At 44.7% G+C, this 23561-nt stretch overlaps 1 protein-coding gene and 3 long non-coding RNA genes across 20 annotated transcripts in view; 3 read left to right on the plus strand and 1 right to left on the minus strand.

The window, feature by feature from the left end:
- Positions 1–2405: 2405 nt before the first annotated feature.
- Positions 2406–20520, minus strand: LOC141777715 (uncharacterized). Of its 13 annotated transcripts, XR_012595952.1 has the most exons (9): positions 20399–20520; positions 19494–20260; positions 18972–19195; positions 15709–16213; positions 15517–15546; positions 13411–13746; positions 5246–5353; positions 4678–4901; positions 2406–3051 (listed from the first exon to the last, which is right to left on the minus strand). It is a non-coding gene; the product is annotated as an uncharacterized LOC141777715 (long non-coding RNA). The 13 variants fall into 13 exon arrangements; XR_012595951.1 differs by lacking the exon at positions 5246–5353 and having other exon boundaries at positions 4678–4869; positions 13382–13746; XR_012595941.1 differs by lacking the exons at positions 2406–3051; positions 4678–4901; positions 5246–5353 and having other exon boundaries at positions 13044–13746; positions 20423–20520.
- Positions 3012–6490, plus strand: LOC141777716 (uncharacterized). Of its 2 annotated transcripts, none has more exons than XR_012595953.1 (5): positions 3012–3036; positions 5093–5236; positions 5612–5797; positions 5882–6105; positions 6136–6490. It is a non-coding gene; the product is annotated as an uncharacterized LOC141777716 (long non-coding RNA). The 2 variants fall into 2 exon arrangements; XR_012595954.1 differs by lacking the exon at positions 3012–3036 and adding an exon at positions 4849–4886 and having other exon boundaries at positions 5093–5206; positions 5477–5797; positions 6136–6489.
- LOC141777717 (uncharacterized) lies at positions 13745–21536 on the plus strand. 4 transcript variants are annotated; one of them, XR_012595958.1, is made up of 5 exons: positions 13745–13869; positions 14344–14373; positions 15951–16228; positions 20519–20788; positions 20873–21536. It is a non-coding gene; the product is annotated as an uncharacterized LOC141777717 (long non-coding RNA). The 4 variants fall into 4 exon arrangements; XR_012595957.1 differs by lacking the exon at positions 15951–16228 and having other exon boundaries at positions 13745–13893; positions 20873–21528; XR_012595955.1 differs by lacking the exon at positions 15951–16228 and having other exon boundaries at positions 20873–21528.
- A 224-nt stretch (positions 21537–21760) lies between these two features.
- rnf31 (ring finger protein 31) overlaps positions 21761–23561 on the plus strand; it is a 42308-nt gene continuing 40507 nt past the window's right edge. Inside the window, exon 1 of the mRNA XM_074652232.1 lies at positions 21761–22443. The gene's annotated coding sequence lies outside the window, so the exon portion shown is untranslated. The remainder of the gene's footprint in view (positions 22444–23561) is intronic.

Here is a 23561-nt window from a genome sequence, read left to right on the forward strand (position 1 = left end):
TTTATGCTCTTATGTAGGCCCTTTAATTGTATTTAATGCTCCTTGTGTGTATCTGTATTGTACCATTTATATCTGTTCTGTATGTGCTGCTACTATTTACATGAATTATTTTATATATTAGCTTCAGCAAACTTTGGTAAAATACTTTTTTTTTAAGATAGCTGCTCTTTTTGTTATTTTACTTTACTTGTGGCTTCATAACTAGTTATATTAATTTATAATATGTGTTTTAAGTGAATGTGAATGGTGATTACCTTATCTACTACATATTTCATGACTACAACTCACATGCTAGGACTGATGGTTTCCACGTGAAAAACACTAGTAAAACAACTTTTCTTTATGTTTCTTTTCTATTTACAGCTCCGACAGAAAATTATAAGACAGCTAAGCGGAAATTCAATTATTTTTCTTTTATTGAAGACTTTTTTAGAAAAACCCACAGCACCCAAGTAGACAGCAGACAAACTCACAAAGGCTCAGGAAGTCACATCCTCACCTGTGAGTTCACAGGTGGGAGGCCATTCACTGGTCCTGGTCCTACAGAGCTCAGTAGGCCCCTAGAGGTCAGAGACCATTCACGGGTCCTGGTCCTACAGAGTTCCTCTTGGTTTCGACGGGTGCGGTGAAGGTCTTGGTGATGGATTTGCCCACACGGGAGAAGAAGTTGCAGATGGGGCTACGTCTCTTTGGTGGTGTCAACAGCGTTTCCTTGCCAATCTTGCCAATATACCCTTCACTCATCCTCATCATAGCCAGCCCGTCAACTCTTCCAAGTTTGTGTTCACGGCCGACACATCCCTGGTGTCCTACGTGCCAAAGAAAGACAAAAATGTGGTACTCATGAGTACACTGCATAGGGATGGGAGAATCTGTGGCCAGGAGCATCAAAACACAGAAATCATCATGGATTATAAGGAGGGGTGGACAACATGGACAAACTGGTGACTTGCTACAGCTGCAAAAGGAGAACCCTCCGCTGGCCACTTGTGATATTTTTCAACATCTTGGACATCTCAGCGTACAACGCTTTTGTCATCTGGATGACGTTGAACCCAGATTGGAACAGAAGGAATTGCTCCAGAGGAGACGGGTCTTTCTCGAGGAGCTGGGCAAGGCATTGGTGAGACCTCAAATCCAGAGAAGACAACGTATCCCAAGACCCCCTGCTTCTGCAGCCATTGTGAGGAGGATTCAGGAGGAGGATGCTGGTGCCCCATCTGCCCGAGCCGGAGTGTGTGTGTGTGTGTGTGTGTGTGTGTGTGTGTGTGTGTGTGTGAGTGTGTGCGTGTGTGTGTGTGAAAGAGAGGTGTTAGTAACATCCCTGATCTAAGTACTTTCATCATTCTAGGTTACGGCCAGTAGCAACAAAAAGAAGCGCTGCGATGTTTGTGGACCCAAGATGGACAGGTTTACACAGTATACATGCATCACGTGCAAGAAATACATATGCAACACACACACACACACACACACACACACAGTAAAACTCTGCCCCTCATGTGTTGTATAGGCTGGCATGAATAGGGTATGTGTTCAATGGGGCTGATGTGTTGTGTAGACTGAAATTGATTTCTAATTAAGTTAAAAAAATAAACATCAATATATTAAAAACCTTGTTTCATTTATATTTGTTCAAGATAAACACGTTTTTTTCCACCCATACCTTGATTATAATTGATTTTTCTTTTTTATTACATTTTATCACAAAAAACGAATAGCACTTTTCATTCATAGATGTTATCCTACAGAGGTAAATGGCAAATATTAACCATAAATCCTGTCTATATTGCTTGTAAATGGGATAAAGTAAACATCTGTTAAGTATTTTTACATAAATTGTTATGGCTGTATTGATCTAAAAACCCAATAATGGGATGGGTCCACCAGACCCGTGAACATTGGCTGAGTAACAAAAACATGAACACCACACATTGGTGTCTGTTGCTGTCTGTCTGTCCAGGGCTTTAGATAATCACATGTTTTAGCATCTCCAAAGCTCTCCTCTGCTGCTGTCTAAATACTGAAGGGAAATGCTTTTTCATTTAGTGATGATGTTAGCGAAATATCTGTCTAGTAAAGTTAAGTAATTGTTGGATATTAGAAAACAGGCTTCAGGTTTCTGTGACTCAGCACAACCTGAACAGAACGAATGGATTTGATTGCTCGACTCCTTCAATTTGATTAGTACGAGTAAAATCATAAGTTTCCGAGAAAAAAAGTCATAATATTATGAAAGAAAAGTCATAACTTTACGAGAAAAAAAAGTCGTAACATTATGAGAATAATGTCAGAAGTTTATGAGAAAAAAAGTCGTTATATGATGAGAATTTCTCACAATTATGATACTCAGTTTTCCTTATTTCATTTTTATTTCATTTTACAGATTCAGTTCTTCTTCCAAATTATTATTTTTTAAATTTTTATTTTTCTTTTATTTATTTTTTCAGAATGTGTTTTCTGAATACCTCTCACTCAATATGAGCCTTCACAGCTCATGTTAGGTAAAAGGTCATGATGCATGATGTCTTTGGACAGTCGGAGGAAACCAGAACACCTGGAGGAAAACCCCCGCTGACACGGAGAGAACATGCAAACTCTACACCTCATATCGCATGAGGTGACGGTGCTACACCTCATATCGCATGAGGTGACGGTGTTACCACTCATATCTGTGACAGTGCAACACCTCATATCACATGAGGTGACGGTACTACCACTCATATGTGTGACAGTGCTACACCTCATATCGCATGAGGTGACGGTACTACCCCTCATATCGCATGAGGTGACGGTGCTACACCTCATATCTGTGACGGTTCTACACCTCATATCGCATGAGGTGACGGTGCTACCACTCATATCTGTGACGGTGCTACACCTCATATCGCGTGAGGTGACGGTGCTACACCTCATATCTGTGACGGTTCTACACCTCATATCGCATGAGGTGACGGTGCTAACACTCATATCTGTGACGGTGCTACACCTCATATCGCATGAGGTGACGGTACTACCCCTCATATCGCAGGTGAGGTGACGGTGCTACACCTCATATCTGTGACGGTTCTACACCTCATATGGCATGAGGTAACGGTGCTAACACTCATATCTGTGACGGAGCTACACCTCATATCGCATGAGGTGACGGTGCTACCACTCATATCGCATGAGGTGACGGTGCTACCACTCATATCTGTGACGGTGCTACACCTAATATATCGCATGAGGTGACGGTGCTACCACTCCTATCTGTGATGATGCTACACCTCACATTGCATGAGGTGACGGTGCTACACCTAATATATCGCATGAGGTGACGGTGCTACACCTCATATCGCATGAGGTGACGGTGCTACACCTAATATATCGCATGAGGTGACGGTGCTACACCTCATATCGCATGAGGTGACGGTGCTACACCTAATATATCGCATGAGGTGACGGTGCTACACCTCATATCGCATGAGGTGACGGTGCTACACCTCATATCGCATGAGGTGACGGTGCTACACCTAATATATTGCATGAGGTGACGGTGCTACCACTCATATCTGTGACGGTGCTACACCTAATATATCGCATGAGGTGACGGTGCTACACCTCATATCGCATGAGGTGACGGTGCTACACCTCATATCGCATGAGGTGACGGTGCTACCACTCCTATCTGTGATGATGCTACACCTCACATTGCATGAGGTGACGGTACTACACCTAATATATCGCATGAGGTGACGGTGCTACACCTCATATCGCATGAGGTGACGGTGCTACACCTCATATCGCATGAGGTGACTGTGCTACCACTCCTATCTGTGATGATGCTACACCTCACATTGCATGAGGTGACGGTGCTACACCTAATATATCGCATGAGGTGACGGTGCTACACCTCATATCGCATGAGGTGACGGTGCTACACCTAATATATCGCATGAGGTGACGGTGCTACACCTCATATCGCATGAGGTGACGGTGCTACACCTAATATATCGCATGAGGTGACGGTGCTACACCTCATATCGCATGAGGTGACGGTGCTACACCTAATATATCGCATGAGGTGACGGTGCTACACCTCATATCGCATGAGGTGACGGTGCTACACCTAATATATCGCATGAGGTGACGGTGCTACACCTCATATCGCATGAGGTGACGGTGCTACACCTCATATCGCATGAGGTGACGGTGCTACACCTAATATATTGCATGAGGTGACGGTGCTACCACTCCTATCTGTGATGATGCTACACCTCACATTGCATGAGGTGACGGTACTACACCTAATATATCGCATGAGGTGACGGTGCTACACCTCATATCGCATGAGGTGACGGTGCTACCACTCCTATCTGTGATGATGCTACACCTCACATTGCATGAGGTGACGGTGCTACACCTAATATATCGCATGAGGTGACGGTGCTACACCTCATATCGCATGAGGTGACGGTGCTACACCTAATATATCGCATGAGGTGACGGTGCTACACCTCATATCGCATGAGGTGACGGTGCTACACCTAATATATCGCATAAGGTGACGGTGCTACACCTCATATCGCATGAGGTGACGGTGCTACACCTCATATCGCATGAGGTGACGGTGCTACACCTAATATATTGCATGAGGTGACGGTGCTACCACTCATATCTGTGACGGTTCTACACCTCATATCGCATGAGGTGACGGTGCCACCACTCATATCTGTGACGGTGCTACACCTCATATCGCGTGAGGTGACGGTGCTACACCTCATATCTGTGACGGTTCTACACCTCATATCGCATGAGGTGACGGTGCTAACACTCATATCTGTGACGGTGCTACACCTCATATTGCATGAGGTGACGGTACTACCCCTCATATCGCAGGTGAGGTGACGGTGCTACACCTCATATATGTGACGGTTCTACATCTCATATTGCATGAGGTGACGGTGCTACACCTCATATCGCATGAGGTGACGGTGCTACACCTCATATTGCATGACGTGACGGTGCTACACCTCATATCGCATGAGGTGACGGTGCTACACCTCATATCGCATGAGGTGACGGTGCTACACCTAATATATCGCATGAGGTGACGGTGCTACACCTCATATCGCATGAGGTGACGGTGCTACACCTCATATCTGTGACGGTTCTAAACCTCATATCGCATGAGGTGACGGTACCACCCCTCATATCGCATGAGGTGACGGTGCTACACCTCATATCTGTGACGGTTCTAAACCTCATATCGCATAAGGTGATGGTGCTACCACTCATATATGTGAAGGTGCTACACCTCATATCGCATGAGGTGACGGTGCTACACCTCATATCTGTGACGGTTCTACACCTCATATCTGTGACGGTGCTACACCTCATATCGCATGAGGTGACGGTACTACCCCTCATATCGCATGAGGTGACGGTGCTACACCTCATATCTGTGATGGTACTACCCCTCATATCGCATGAGGTGACGGTGCTACACCTCATATCTGTGACGGTGCTACACCTCATATCGCATATCATCATATGAGGTACAGCTCTGTCACCCCATGTCATATGGCGGTGCTACACCTCATCACGGTGCTACACCTCATATCTATAGGTGACAATGTCCATGTGAGATGATTTGATAGGCCACTACACCCACGATGGCGATGCCAGCACACCAAGCTACTTTCCGTAGAACGTTAGCAGTGCTGGGCCACCAACTTGTTTCGTGATCCTCATCAGCTGGAGCCTTTGGGAGGTTCTCATGTGTCTGATCCTCATCAGCTGGAGCCTTTGGGAGGTTCTCATGTGTCTGATCCTCAGCAGCTGGAGCCTTTGGGAGGTTCTCATGTGTCTGATCCTCAGCAGCTGGAGCCTTTGGGAGGTTCTCATGTGTCTGATCCTCATCAGCTAGAGTTGGGATAGCTGTCCTCTGGAGATCTGTCCTCAGGAGAATTCCCTCGTTTTTGGCTTCTGTCAGCAATCTGTCATTCATAAGGCTGGTTGGTTTGAAAGGGAGCCCCTCTAACTCCTTTGGCACACTGGCAGGACGTGATGCTGCCATCTCTGAAATCCGCTGCTCCTTCAGGAGATCTGGGTTCAGGGGAGGTGTTTTCTCGCGAGGTGGGTTCAGGGGAGGTGTTTTCTCGCGAGGTGTGTTCAGGGGAAGTGGCTTCATGCAAGCTGGCTTCAAGTAAGATATCAGCTCTTGAGCTGATTTTAAGTTCAAGTGAGGTCTCTTCAAGGTAGGGAGTGACCCTCTTCCGAAATTGGGGGGACGTGATGCTGCCATCTTTGAAATCTGCTGCCCTGTCCTCAGGAGATCTGTGTTGTCTTTTTTGTCATTGTTGTCTTCATTGTGTTCGTTGTGTTCGTTGTGTGTCGGCAATATGTTCCGAACTCTGAAGTATTCGAGAAAGTGCTCCATTGTCCCCCTTTTCCAAATTGAAGGCGTGACGTATTGCTGCAGTCTCAGGAATCTTCTGCTCTATTGACTCAGTAACCACTTCATATGCCTATTGGTAAGATTTCTCTGAACTGATGGCTTTGATGGCTTTGTGACATCATTCGGAATTTGGCTCTGTGACATCATTCGGAATTTGGCTTTGTGACATCATTCGGAATTTGGCTTTGTGACGTCATGATTAAAGGCAGCAGGTGCAGCCTCTTTCAATAAGCCTTGCATGTGATGTCACATCATGACATCATGACATTCTATGCACAGACGTTCTGCGCACCTGCGCATGCCCCATGGAATGTCTCCTGAGCGCAGCAGCTGTGTAACAATGATGTGAGAAACATGAGCCTCCCTCCACCTCCTCCACCCTCTCTGTCCTCGCCTCAGTCCTCAGTCTAAAAGTCAAGAGAGATCGTGTTATTTCCAAAAATTACTACATGTTTTTATCTAACCAAATATTCTGCTTCAGTCCATCTTTTTCGTCGTTCAGCCCTTCAAAAACAGCAGTTTCACTGCGGTTAAAAACGGCTTTCTCTCCCACACACACCTGTAACGGGGCGGTCCAGCAGCAATCCAACAGCACCATAAATTACATTTATATAAATATAAATAACAATGAAAGCAGCTGGCAGACCCAGAAAATAAAGAAGACATTTAGAAACATCCCAGTCACGTCAATAAAACAAGAGGTTTGATCAAGTTGAACCTATTTAAACCCACAGCACCCAAGTAGACAGCAGACAAACTCACAAAGGCTCAGGAAGTCACATCCTCGCCTGTGAGCTCACACTGCTGACCACTAAGGACAGAGACCATTCACTGGTCCTGGTCCTAAATATTTTATTTATATATATATATAAAGATTGAATTTATTTATTTATATATATAAATATTTTATTCATATATAAATATTTTATTTTTATTAGGGCCCGAGCACCAGCGAAGGCCCTATTGAAACTGTAGTGTTTCTTCGTTTTCTTATCTCAAATGAATCGCCTTTTTGAGTGCCTTAACTTGCTCAAAAAGTTGTTAAACTTGGCACACTTATGAGAAGCTGTAAAAATTGTAGTATTTTAAGGGTCTTGGGCTTGGCTGTTGCAAAATGGCTCGCTAGCGCCCCCTAGAAAGTTGGAAAAATTCAGCCCCTCGCTCCGGTTTCACCTACATGTATGAAATTTAGCAGAAAGATGTAACATGTGGAGACACAAAAAAAAAGCCTCTTGGAGGTATAGCCAAAACTCAACAGGAAGTCAGCCATTTTGAATTTAATGTGCGATTTTCGCCTGAGGTCAGCCCCAACGCGCCAGAAGGTGCTCGGGCCCGTTTATCGCTGCTCGCAGCTTTAATATATATACTGTATATATATACTGTATGTACTGCCTAATGATGTCACATTGAATCAGATAACAGTCACAGAGACATTTTACTGCACAATGAATACTTTTACTACATACTGTACATGGTGCTGCTAAAATAAGCATTGTGTACTTATGCAAGTGCTTAAGTACATAATGCAAGAACAGAAATATCCAGAACTCTTGTTACAAAAACCCAAACAGTTTATCAGAAGAAAAGTCAAGTGAGGTTTGTGTTTAAATGTTGTGCTTTGGTTCCCTCTACTGGCTCTGCACCTTTAACTACAGAAACCACACACACACACACACACACACATGTACAAATAGCTATGTAGGCGCCAGTTTGTTTTAGAATAGAAAGCTTTATTGTCATTGTACATGGTACAACAAAATGTGGAGGCTTCTCCAGCTCAGTGCAGTTAAAAATAGATAAATAAAAACAGCAGACAACTACAATACTCATTCATTCCTCCATAACATTCACCACATTCACATTCACATTCACATTCGTTCCCCACATAATACACATGTGTTTGGAGTGCTTCTCTGGATCAGTGCAATTAAAAAAAAATAAAAACTGTGTATAAATAGTGTGGCTATTTTACTAATAAAATATAATTATTGCACAGGTATGAGGTATTTACTGTTTGACAGAGTTTAGAGTTCTTATGGCCCAGGGAAAGTAACTGTTTGTGAGTCTGATGGTGTGAGCTCTGATGGACCTGTAGCGCCTGCCGGAATGTCGATGATGATTTCTTTTGTTTTTACTGTGTTGAGAGCCAGGTTATTGCCTGCACACCATGCCGTCAATCGCTGGACCTCGTCCCTGTAGGCCGTCTCGTCTCCTTTCAAGATGAGCCCGACCACGGTGGTGTCGTCTGCAGATTTGATGACAGTGTTTTTTGGGTGGGATGGAGTGCAGTCATGGGTGTAGAGTGCATAGAGTAGCGGGCTCAGCACACAGCCTTGAGGAGAGCCGGTGCTGAGTGAGAGGGAAGAGGATCGGTGGGCACCAAGTTTCACCGTCTGCGGTCGGTTGGTGACAAAGTCCTTATTCCAGGCGCAGGTTCATTTCAATAACAAAATTTAATTATCCAATAATATAGAGAAAAGCTAAAAAAAACATCCAAAAAATGATATAAATTGTATCAGAACTTACAAAGTTAAAACTAGCTCCACCTATTGATTGATTGTGTCTATATCTGTGTGTATATACATATACACACAGATATAGACACAATCAATATATAAATATATTTATGCTCTTATGTATGCCCTTTAATTGTGTATGTGTGTATCTGTATTGTTCCATTTATATCTGTTCTGTATGTGCTGCTACTATTTACATGAATTATTTTGTTTATTAGCATTAGCAAACTTTTGGTAAAATACTTTATTTATTTTTTTTAAGATAGCTGCTCTTTTTGTCATTTTACTTTACTTGTGGCTTCATAACTAGTTGTATTCATTAATAATGTGTTTTAAGTGAATGTGAATGGTGACTACCTTATCTACTACCTATTTCATGACTACAACTCACATGCTAGGACTGATGGTTTCCACGTGAAAAACACTAGTAAAACAACTTTTCTATGTATTTCTTTTCTATTTACAGCTCCGACAGAAAATTATAAGACAGCTAAGCAGAAATTCAATTATTTGTCTTTTATTGAAGACTTTTTTAGAAAAACCCACAGCACCCAAGTAGACAGCAGACAAACTCACAAAGGCTCAGGAAGTCACATCTTCGCCTGTGAGCTCACACTGCTGACCACTAAGGTGAGAGACCATTCACTGGTCCTGGTCCTACAGAGCTCTGTAGGCCTCTATAGGACAGAGACCATTCACTGGTCCTGGTCCTACAGAGCTCTGTAGCTCTGTTTCCCCCCTGTGGACTGTAGAGGAGAGAAAAGTAGAATGAACTCAACAGTTTGATTCTTCTGTGAACACAAAGTTTTGACTGGCTGAATAACACTCATTAAACCTGCCGTAACCCAAGAAAACAAGCAGAGATTGAAAGTCAACTGACCAGGTGGATGCTGGATCGTTTTATTATATTGTGTGTGTGTGTGTGTGTGTGTGTGTGTGTGTGTGTGTATGTGTGTGTGTGTGTGTGTGTGTGTGTGTGTGTGTGTGTGTGTGCGTGCGTGAAAGAGAGGTGTTAGTAACATCCCTGATCTAAGTACTTTCATCATTCTAGGTTGCGGCCAGTAGCAACAAAAAGAAGCGCTGCGATGTGTGTGGACCCAAGATGGACAGGAAGACACGGTATACATGCATCACGTGCAAGAAATACATATGCAACACACACACACACAGAGTAAAACTCTGCCCCTCATGTGTTGTATAGGCTGGCATGAATAGGCTATGTGTTCAATGGGGCTGATGTGTTGTGTAGACTGAAATTGATTTCTAATTAAGTTAAAAAAATAAACATCAATATATTAAAAACCTTGTTTCATTTATATTTGTTCAAGATAAACACGTTTTTTTCCACCCATACCTTGATTATAATTGATTTTTCTTTTTTATTACATTTTATCACAAAAAACGAATAGCACTTTTCATTCATAAATGTTATCCTACAGAGGTAAATGGCAAATATGAACCATAAATCCTGTCTATATTGCTTGTAAATGGGATAAAGTAAACATCTGTTAAGTATTTTTACATAAATTGTTATGGCTGTATTGATTTAAAAACCCAATAATGGGGTGGGTCCACCAGACCCGTGAACATTGGCTGAGTAACAAAAACATGAACACCACACAAGGATTAATGTTGGTGTATATATATATATATATATATATATATATATATATATTTATGCTCTTATGTAGGCCCTTTAATTGTATTTAATGCTCCTTGTGTGTATCTGTATTGTACCATTTATATCTGTTCTGTATGTGTTGCTACTATTTACATGAATTATTTTATATATTAGCTTCAGCAAACTTTGGTAAAATACTTTTTTTTTAAGATAGCTGCTCTTTTTGTTATTTTACTTTACTTGTGGCTTCATAACTAGTTATATTAATTTATAATATGTGTTTTAAGTGAATGTGAATGGTGATTACCTTATCTACTACATATTTCATGACTACAACTCACATGCTAGGACTGATGGTTTCCACGTGAAAAACACTAGTAAAACAACTTTTCTTTATGTTTCTTTTCTATTTACAGCTCCGACAGAAAATTATAAGACAGCTAAGCGGAAATTCAATTATTTTTCTTTTATTGAAGACTTTTTTAGAAAAACCCACAGCACCCAAGTAGACAGCAGACAAACTCACAAAGGCTCAGGAAGTCACATCCTCACCTGTGAGTTCACAGGTGGGAGGCCATTCACTGGTCCTGGTCCTACAGAGCTCAGTAGGCCCCTAGAGGTCAGAGACCATTCACGGGTCCTGGTCCTACAGAGTTCCTCTTGGTTTCGACGGGTGCGGTGAAGGTCTTGGTGATGGATTTGCCCACACGGGAGAAGAAGTTGCAGATGGGGCTACGTCTCTTTGGTGGTGTCAACAGCGTTTCCTTGACAATCTTGCCAATATACCCTTCACTCATCCTCATCATAGCCAGCCCGTCAACTCTTCCAAGTTTGTGTTCACGGCCGACACATCCCTGGTGTCCTACGTGCCAAAGAAAGACAAAAATGTGGTACTCATGAGTACACTGCATAGGGATGGGAGAATCTGTGGCCAGGAGCATCAAAACACAGAAATCATCATGGATTATAAGGAGGGGTGGACAACATGGACAAACTGGTGACTTGCTACAGCTGCAAAAGGAGAACCCTCCGCTGGCCACTTGTGATATTTTTCAACATCTTGGACATCTCAGCGTACAACGCTTTTGTCATCTGGATGACGTTGAACCCAGATTGGAACAGAAGGAATTGCTCCAGAGGAGACGGGTCTTTCTCGAGGAGCTGGGCAAGGCATTGGTGAGACCTCAAATCCAGAGAAGACAACGTATCCCAAGACCCCCTGCTTCTGCAGCCATTGTGAGGAGGATTCAGGAGGAGGATGCTGGTGCCCCATCTGCCCGAGCCGGAGTGCGTGTGTGTGTGTGTGTGTGTGTGTGTGTGTGTGTGTGTGTGAGTGTGTGAGTGTGTGCGTGTGTGTGTGAAAGAGAGGTGTTAGTAACATCCCTGATCTAAGTACTTTCATCATTCTAGGTTGCGGCCAGTAGCAACAAAAAGAAGCGCTGCGATGTTTGTGGACCCAAGATGGACAGGTTTACACAGTATACATGCATCACGTGCAAGAAATACATATGCAACACACACACACACACACACACACACACAGTAAAACTCTGCCCCTCATGTGTTGTATAGGCTGGCATGAATAGGGTATGTGTTCAATGGGGCTGATGTGTTGTGTAGACTGAAATTGATTTCTAATTAAGTTAAAAAAATAAACATCAATATATTAAAAACCTTGTTTCATTTATATTTGTTCAAGATAAACACGTTTTTTTCCACCCATACCTTGATTATAATTGATTTTTCTTTTTTATTACATTTTATCACAAAAAACGAATAGCACTTTTCATTCATAAATGTTATCCTACAGAGGTAAATGGCAAATATTAACCATAAATCCTGTCTATATTGCTTGTAAATGGGATAAAGTAAACATCTGTTAAGTATTTTTACATAAATTGTTATGGCTGTATTGATCTAAAAACCCAATAATGGGATGGGTCCACCAGACCCGTGAACATTGGCTGAGTAACAAAAACATGAACACCACACATTGGTGTCTGTTGCTGTCTGTCTGTCCAGGGCTTTAGATAATCACATGTTTTAGCATCTCCAAAGCTCTCCTCTGCTGCTGTCTAAATACTGAAGGGAAATGCTTTTTCATTTAGTGATGATGTTAGCGAAATATCTGTCTAGTAAAGTTAAGTAATTGTTGGATATTAGAAAACAGGCTTCAGGTTTCTGTGACTCAGCACAACCTGAACAGAACGAATGGATTTGATTGCTCGACTCCTTCAATTTGATTAGTACGAGTAAAATCATAAGTTTCCGAGAAAAAAAGTCATAATATTATGAAAGAAAAGTCATAACTTTACGAGAAAAAAAAGTCGTAACATTATGAGAATAATGTCAGAAGTTTATGAGAAAAAAAGTCGTTATATGATGAGAATTTCTCACAATTATGATACTCAGTTTTCCTTATTTCATTTTTATTTCATTTTACAGATTCAGTTCTTCTTCCAAATTATTATTTTTTAAATTTTTATTTTTCTTTTATTTATTTTTTCAGAATGTGTTTTCTGAATACCTCTCACTCAATATGAGCCTTCACAGCTCATGTTAGGTAAAAGGTCATGATGCATGATGTCTTTGGACAGTCGGAGGAAACCAGAACACCTGGAGGAAAACCCCCGCTGACACGGAGAGAACATGCAAACTCTACACCTCATATCGCATGAGGTGACGGTGCTACACCTCATATCGCATGAGGTGACGGTGTTACCACTCATATCTGTGACAGTGCAACACCTCATATCACATGAGGTGACGGTACTACCACTCATATGTGTGACAGTGCTACACCTCATATCGCATGAGGTGACGTGCTACACCTCATATAGCATGAGGTGACGGTGCTACCACTTATATCTGTGACAGTGCGACACCTCATATCACATGAGGTGACGGTACTACCCCTCATATCGCATGAGGTGACGGTGCTACACCTCATATCGCATGAGGTGGCGGTGCTACCACTCATATCTGTGACAGTGCGACACCTCATATAACATGAGGTGACGGTACTACCCCTCATATCGCATGAGGTGACGGTGCTACACCTCATATCTGTGACGGTTCTACACCTCATATCGCATGAGGTGACGGTGCTACCACTCATATCTGTGACGGTGCTACACCTCATATCGCGTGAGGTGACGGTGCTACACCTCATATCTGTGACGGTTCTACACCTCATATCGCATGAGGTGACGGTGCTAACACTCATATCTGTGACGGTGCTACACCTCATATCGCATGAGGTGACGGTACTACCACTCATATCGCATGAGGTGACGGTGCTACCACTCATATCTGTGACGGTGCTACACCTAATATATCGCATGAGGTGACGGTGCTACACCTCATATCGCATGAGGTGACGGTGCTACACCTCATATCGCATGAGGTGACGGTGCTACCACTCCTATCTGTGATGATGCTACACCTCACATTGCATGAGGTGACGGTGCTACACCTAATATATCGCATGAGGTGACGGTGCTACACCTCATATCGCATGAGGTGACGGTGCTACACCTAATATATCGCATGAGGTGACGGTGCTACACCTCATATCGCATGAGGTGACGGTGCTACACCTAATATATCGCATGAGGTGACGGTGCTACACCTCATATCGCATGAGGTGACGGTGCTACACCTCATATCGCATGAGGTGACGGTGCTACACCTAATATATTGCATGAGGTGACGGTGCTACCACTCATATCTGTGACGGTGCTACACCTAATATATCGCATGAGGTGACGGTGCTACACCTCATATCACATGAGGTGACGGTGCTACACCTCATATCGCATGAGGTGACGGTGCTACCACTCCTATCTGTGATGATGCTACACCTCACATTGCATGAGGTGACGGTACTACACCTAATATATCGCATGAGGTGACGGTGCTACACCTCATATCGCATGAGGTGACGGTGCTACACCTCATATCGCATGAGGTGACTGTGCTACCACTCCTATCTGTGATGATGCTACACCTCACATTGCATGAGGTGACGGTGCTACACCTAATATATCGCATGAGGTGACGGTGCTACACCTCATATCGCATGAGGTGACGGTGCTACACCTAATATATCGCATGAGGTGACGGTGCTACACCTCATATCGCATGAGGTGACGGTGCTACACCTAATATATCGCATGAGGTGACGGTGCTACACCTCATATCGCATGAGGTGACGGTGCTACACCTAATATATCGCATGAGGTGACGGTGCTACACCTCATATCGCATGAGGTGACGGTGCTACACCTAATATATCGCATGAGGTGACGGTGCTACACCTCATATCGCATGAGGTGACGGTGCTACACCTCATATCGCATGAGGTGACGGTGCTACACCTAATATATTGCATGAGGTGACGGTGCTACCACTCCTATCTGTGATGATGCTACACCTCACATTGCATGAGGTGACGGTACTACACCTAATATATCGCATGAGGTGACGGTGCTACACCTCATATCGCATGAGGTGACGGTGCTACACCTCATATCGCATGAGGTGACGGTGCTACCACTACTATCTGTGATGATGCTACACCTCACATTGCATGAGGTGACGGTGCTACACCTAATATATCGCATGAGGTGACGGTGCTACACCTCATATCGCATGAGGTGACGGTGCTACACCTAATATATCGCATGAGGTGACGGTGCTACACCTCATATCGCATGAGGTGACGGTGCTACACCTAATATATCGCATAAGGTGACGGTGCTACACCTCATATCGCATGAGGTGACGGTGCTACACCTCATATCGCATGAGGTGACGGTGCTACACCTAATATATTGCATGAGGTGACGGTGCTACCACTCATATCTGTGACGGTTCTACACCTCATATCGCATGAGGTGACGGTGCCACCACTCATATCTGTGACGGTGCTACACCTCATATCGCGTGAGGTGACGGTGCTACACCTCATATCTGTGACGGTTCTACACCTCATATCGCATGAGGTGACGGTGCTACACCTCATATCGCATGAGGTGACGGTGTTACCACTCATATCTGTGACAGTGCAACACCTCATATCACATGAGGTGACGGTACTACCACTCATATGTGTGACAGTGCTACACCTCATATCGCATGAGGTGACGTGCTACACCTCATATCGCATGAGGTGACGGTGCTACCACTTATATCTGTGACAGTGCGACACCTCATATCACATGAGGTGACGGTACTACCCCTCATATCGCATGAGGTGACGGTGCTACACCTCATATCGCATGAGGTGGCGGTGCTACCACTCATATCTGTGACAGTGCGACACCTCATATAACATGAGGTGACGGTACTACCCCTCATATCGCATGAGGTGACGGTGCTACACCTCATATCTGTGACGGTTCTACACCTCATATCGCATGAGGTGACGGTGCTACCACTCATATCTGTGACGGTGCTACACCTCATATCGCGTGAGGTGACGGTGCTACACCTCATATCTGTGACGGTTCTACACCTCATATCGCATGAGGTGACGGTGCTAACACTCATATCTGTGACGGTGCTACACCTCATATCGCATGAGGTGACGGTACTACCCCTCATATCGCAGGTGAGGTGACGGTGCTACACCTCATATCTGTGACGGTTCTACACCTCATATCGCATGAGGTGACGGTGCTAACACTCATATCTGTGACGGAGCTACACCTCATATCGCATGAGGTGACGGTGCTACCACTCATATCGCATGAGGTGACGGTGCTACCACTCATATCTGTGACGGTGCTACACCTAATATATCGCATGAGGTGACGGTGCTACACCTCATATCGCATGAGGTGACGGTGCTACACCTCATATCGCATGAGGTGACGGTGCTACCACTCCTATCTGTGATGATGCTACACCTCACATTGCATGAGGTGACGGTGCTACACCTAATATATCGCATGAGGTGACGGTGCTACACCTCATATCGCATGAGGTGACGGTGCTACACCTAATATATCGCATGAGGTGACGGTGCTACACCTCATATCGCATGAGGTGACGGTGCTACACCTAATATATCGCATGAGGTGACGGTGCTACACCTCATATCGCATGAGGTGACGGTGCTACACCTCATATCGCATGAGGTGACGGTGCTACCACTCATATCTGTGACGGTGCTACACCTAATATATCGCATGAGGTGACGGTGCTACACCTCATATCGCATGAGGTGACGGTGCTACACCTCATATCGCATGAGGTGACGGTGCTACCACTCCTATCTGTGATGATGCTACACCTCACATTGCATGAGATGACGGTACTACACCTAATATATCGCATGAGGTGACGGTGCTACACCTCATATCGCATGAGGTGACGGTGCTACACCTCATATCGCATGAGGTGACGGTGCTACCACTCCTATCTGTGATGATGCTACACCTCACATTGCATGAGGTGACGGTGCTACACCTAATATATCGCATGAGGTGACGGTGCTACACCTCATATCGCATGAGGTGACGGTGCTACACCTAATATATCGCATGAGGTGACGGTGCTACACCTCATATCGCATGAGGTGACGGTGCTACACCTAATATATCGCATGAGGTGACGGTGCTACACCTCATATCGCATGAGGTGACGGTGCTACACCTAATATATCGCATGAGGTGACGGTGCTACACCTCATATCGCATGAGGTGACGGTGCTACACCTAATATATCGCATGAGGTGACGGTGCTACACCTCATATCGCATGAGGTGACGGTGCTACACCTCATATCGCATGAGGTGACGGTGCTACACCTAATATATTGCATGAGGTGACGGTGCTACCACTCCTATCTGTGATGATGCTACACCTCACATTGCATGAGGTGACGGTACTACACCTAATATATCGCATGAGGTGACGGTGCTACACCTCATATCGCATGAGGTGACGGTGCTACACCTCATATCGCATGAGGTGACGGTGCTACCACTCCTATCTGTGATGATGCTACACCTCACATTGCATGAGGTGACGGTGCTACACCTAATATATCGCATGAGGTGACGGTGCTACACCTCATATCGCATGAGGTGACGGTGCTACACCTAATATATCGCATGAGGTGACGGTGCTACACCTCATATCGCATGAGGTGACGGTGCTACACCTAATATATCGCATGAGGTGACGGTGCTACACCTCATATCGCATGAGGTGACGGTGCTACACCTCATATCGCATGAGGTGACGGTGCTACCACTCATATCTGTGACGGTGCTACACCTAATATATCGCATGAGGTGACGGTGCTACACCTCATATCGCATGAGGTGACGGTGCTACACCTCATATCGCATGAGGTGACGGTGCTACCACTCCTATCTGTGATGATGCTACACCTCACATTGCATGAGATGACGGTACTACACCTAATATATCGCATGAGGTGACGGTGCTACACCTCATATCGCATGAGGTGACGGTGCTACACCTCATATCGCATGAGGTGACGGTGCTACCACTCCTATCTGTGATGATGCTACACCTCACATTGCATGAGGTGACGGTGCTACACCTAATATATCGCATGAGGTGACGGTGCTACACCTCATATCGCATGAGGTGACGGTGCTACACCTAATATATCGCATGAGGTGACGGTGCTACACCTCATATCGCATGAGGTGACGGTGCTACACCTAATATATCGCATGAGGTGACGGTGCTACACCTCATATCGCATGAGGTGACGGTGCTACACCTAATATATCGCATGAGGTGACGGTGCTACACCTCATATCGCATGAGGTGACGGTGCTACACCTAATATATCGCATGAGGTGACGGTGCTACACCTCATATCGCATGAGGTGACGGTGCTACACCTCATATCGCATGAGGTGACGGTGCTACACCTAATATATTGCATGAGGTGACGGTGCTACCACTCCTATCTGTGATGATGCTACACCTCACATTGCATGAGGTGACGGTACTACACCTAATATATCGCATGAGGTGACGGTGCTACACCTCATATCGCATGAGGTGACGGTGCTACACCTCATATCGCATGAGGTGACGGTGCTACCACTCCTATCTGTGATGATGCTACACCTCACATTGCATGAGGTGACGGTGCTACACCTAATATATCGCATGAGGTGACGGTGCTACACCTCATATCGCATGAGGTGACGGTGCTACACCTAATATATCGCATGAGGTGACGGTGCTACACCTCATATCGCATGAGGTGACGGTGCTACACCTAATATATCGCATAAGGTGACGGTGCTACACCTCATATCGCATGAGGTGACGGTGCTACACCTAATATATTGCATGAGGTGACGGTGCTACCACTCATATCTGTGACGGTTCTACACCTCATATCGCATGAGGTGACGGTGCCACCACTCATATCTGTGACGGTGCTACACCTCATATCGCGTGAGGTGACGGTGCTACACCTCATATCTGTGACGGTTCTACACCTCATATCGCATGAGGTGACGGTGCTAACACTCATATCTGTGACGGTGCTACACCTCATATTGCATGAGGTGACGGTACTACCCCTCATATCGCAGGTGAGGTGACGGTGCTACACCTCATATATGTGACGGTTCTACATCTCATATTGCATGAGGTGACGGTGCTACACCTCATATCGCATGAGGTGACGGTGCTACACCTCATATTGCATGAGGTGACGGTGCTACACCTCATATCGCATGAGGTGACGGTGCTACACCTCATATCGCATGAGGTGACGGTGCTACACCTAATATATCGCATGAGGTGACGGTGCTACACCTCATATCGCATGAGGTGACGGTGCTACACCTCATATCGCATGAGGTGACGGTGCTACACCTAATATATTGCATGAGGTGACGATGCTACACCTCATATCGCATGAGGTGATGGTGCTACACCTCATATCGCATGAGGTGACGGTGCTACCACTCATATCTGTGACGGTGCTACACCTCACATTGCATGAGGTGACTGTGCTACACCTAATATATCGCATGAGGTGACGATGCTACACCTCATATCGCATGAGGTGACGGTGCTACCACTCATATCTGTGACGGTGCTACACCTCATATCGCATGAGGTGACGGTGCTACACCTAATATATCGCATGAGGTGACGGTGCTACACCTCATATCGCATGAGGTGACGGTGCTACACCTCATATCGCATGAGGTGACGGTGCTACCACTCATATCTGTGACGGTGCTACACCTCACATTGCATGAGGTGACGGTGCTACACTTAATATATCGCATGAGGTGACGGTGCTACACCTCATATCGCATGAGGTGACGGTACCACCCCTCATATCGCATGAGGTGACGGTGCTACACCTCATATCTGTGACGGTTCTAAACCTCATATCGCATAAGGTGATGGTGCTACCACTCATATCTGTGACGTGCTACACCTCATATCGCATGAGGTGACGGTACCACCCCTCATATCGCATGAGGTGACGGTGCTACACCTCATATCTGTGACGGTTCTAAACCTCATATCGCATAAGGTGATGGTGCTACCACTCATATATGTGAAGGTGCTACACCTCATATCGCATGAGGTGACGGTACCACCCCTCATATCGCATGAGGTGACGGTGCTACACCTCATATCTGTGACGGTTCTACACCTCATATCTGTGACGGTGCTACACCTCATATCGCATGAGGTGACGGTACTACCCCTCATATCGCATGAGGTGACGGTGCTACACCTCATATCTGTGACGGTACTACCCCTCATATCGCATGAGGTGACGGTGCTACACCTCATATCTGTGACGGTGCTACACCTCATATCGCATATCATCATATGAGGTACAGCTCTGTCACCCCATGTCATATGGCGGTGCTACACCTCATCACGGTGCTACACCTCATATCTATAGGTGACAATGTCCATGTGAGATGATTTGATAGGCCACTACACCCACGATGGCGATGCCAGCACACCAAGCTACTTTCCGTAGAACGTTAGCAGTGCTGGGCCACCAACTTGTTTCGTGATCCTCATCAGCTGGAGCCTTTGGGAGGTTCTCATGTGTCTGATCCTCATCAGCTGGAGCCTTTGGGAGGTTCTCATGTGTCTGATCCTCATCAGCTGGAGCCTTTGGGAGGTTCTCATGTGTCTGATCCTCATCAGCTGGAGCCTTTGGGAGGTTCTCATGTGTCTGATCCTCAGCAGCTGAAGCCTTTGGGAGGTTCTCATGTGTCTGATCCTCAGCAGCTGGAGCCTTTGGGAGGTTCTCATGTGTCTGATCCTCATCAGCTAGAGTTGGGATAGCTGTCCTCTGGAGATCTGTCCTCAGGAGAATTCCCTCGTTTTTGGCTTCTGTCAGCAATCTGTCATTCATAAGGCTGGTTGGTTTGAAAGGGAGCCCCTCTAACTCCTTTGGCACACTGGCAGGACGTGATGCTGCCATCTCTGAAATCCACTGCTCCTTCAGGAGATCTGGGTTCAGGGGAGGTGTTTTCTTGCGAGGTGTGTTCAGGGGAGGTGGCTTCATGCAAGCTGGCTTCAAGTAAGATATCACCTCTTGAGCTGATTTTTTCCGGATATTTAAGTTCAAGTGAGGTCTCTTCAAGGTAGGGAGTGACCCTCTTCCGAAATTGGGGGGACGTGATGCTGCCCTCTCTGAAATCTGCTGCTCTGTCCTCAGGAGATCTGTGTTTAATTTTTTGTCATTGTTGTCTTCATTGTGTTCGTTGTGTTCGTTGTGTGTCGGCAATATGTTCCGAACTCTGAAGTATTCGAGAAAGTGCTCCATTGTCCCCCTTTTCCAAATTGAAGGCGTGACGTATTGCTGCAGTCTCAGGAATCTTCTGCTCTATTGACTCAGTAACCACTTCATATGCCTATTGGTAAGATTTCTCTGAACTGATGGCTTTGATGGCTTTGTGACATCATTCGGAATTTGGCTCTGTGACATCATTCGGAATTTGGCTTTGTGACATCATTCGGAATTTGGCTTTGTGACGTCATGATTAAAGGCAGCAGGTGCAGCCTCTTTCAATAAGCCTTGCATGTGATGTCACATCATGACATCATGACATTCTATGCACAGACGTTCTGCGCACCTGTGCATGCCCCATGGAATGTCTCCTGAGCGCAGCAGCTGTGTAACAATGATGTGAGAAACATGAGCCTCCCTCCACCTCCTCCACCCTCTCTGTCCTCGCCTCAGTCCTCAGTCCAAAAGTCAAGAGAGATCGTGTTATTTCCAAAAATTACTACATGGTTTTATCTAACCAAATATTCTGCTTCAGTCCATCTTTTTCGTCGTTCAGCCCTTCAAAAACAGCAGTTTCACTGCGGTTAAAAACGGCTTTCTCTCCCACACACACCTGTAACGGGGCGGTCCAGCAGCAATCCAACAGCACCATAAATTACATTTATATAAATATAAATAACAATGAAAGCAGCTGGCAGACCCAGAAAATAAAGAAGACATTTAGAAACATCCCAGTCACGTCAATAAAACAAGAGGTTTGATCAAGTTGAACCTATTTAACATCCCCGGACTACCACTGAATCAAATATATCAAACAATCATCAAATGTGAACCCTCTGAACAGCAGAACTTCAGCTTTTGTTTCATATTTACAGCTCTGACAGAAAATTATAAGACAGCTAAACAGAAATGTAATTCTTTTTTTTTATTGATTATATTTATTGAAACCAATTAGCTTTTAAGTGTGAGGAAACCGGAGCACCTGGAGAAAAACCCACAGCACCCAAGTAGACAGCAGACAAACTCACAAAGGCTCAGGAAGTCACATCCTCGCCTGTGAGCTCACACTGCTGACCACTAAGGTGGGAGACCATTCACTGGTCCTGGTCCAATAGAGCTCTGTAGGCATCTATAACACAGAGACCATTCACTGGTCCTGGTCCTAAATATTTTATTTATTTATTTATATATATATAAATATTTTATTTATTTATTTATATATATATAAATATTTTATTCATATATAAATATTTTATTTTTATTAGGGCCCGAGCACCAGCGAAGGCCCTATTGAAACTGTAGTGTTTCTTCATTTTCTTTTCTCAAATGAATCGCCTTTTTGAGTGCCTTAACTTGCTCAAAAAATTGTTAAACTTGGCACACTTATCAGAAGCGGTGAAAATTGTAGTATTTTAAGGGTCTTGGGCTTGGCTGTTGCAAAGTTTGAAAAATTCAGCCCCTCGCTCCGGTTTCACCTACATGTATGAAATTTAGCAGAAAGATGTAACATGTGGAGACACAAAAAAAAACTCTTGGAGGTATAGCCAAAACTCAACAGGAAGTCAGACATTGGTATAAAGACCCCGAATAGTTTATCAGAAGAAATGTTGAGAAGGTTTGTGTTTAAATGTTGTGCTTTGGTTCCCTCTACTGGCTCTGCACCTTTAACTACTGAAAACACATACACACACACACACACACACACACACACACACACACACACACACACACATGTACAAATAGCTATGTAGGCGCCAGTTTGTTTTAGAATAGAAAGCTTTATTGTCATTGTACATGGTACAACGAAATGTGGAGGCTTCTCCAGCTCAGTGCAGTTAAAAATAGATAAATAAAAACAGCAGACAACTACAATACTCATTCATTCCTCCATAACATTCACAACATTCACAGTATCCATTCATTCCCCACATAATACACATGTGTTTGGAGTGCTTCTCTGGATCAATGCAATTAAAAAAAAAAAAAAACTGTGTATAAATAGTGTGGCTATTTCACTAATAAAATATAATTATTGCACAGGTATGAGGTATTTACTGTTTGACAGAGTTTAGAGTTCTTATGGCCCAGGGAAAGAAACTGTTTGTGAGTCTGGTGGTGTGAGCTCTGATGGACCTGTAGCGCCTGCCGGAGGGCAACAGGTTCAATAGGTGTTGTGCTGGGTGGGAGGAGTCCTTGATAA

Source organism: Sebastes fasciatus, chromosome 11, assembly GCF_043250625.1.
Source record: "Sebastes fasciatus isolate fSebFas1 chromosome 11, fSebFas1.pri, whole genome shotgun sequence".
Classification (NCBI taxonomy): Eukaryota; Metazoa; Chordata; class Actinopteri; order Perciformes; family Sebastidae; genus Sebastes; species Sebastes fasciatus.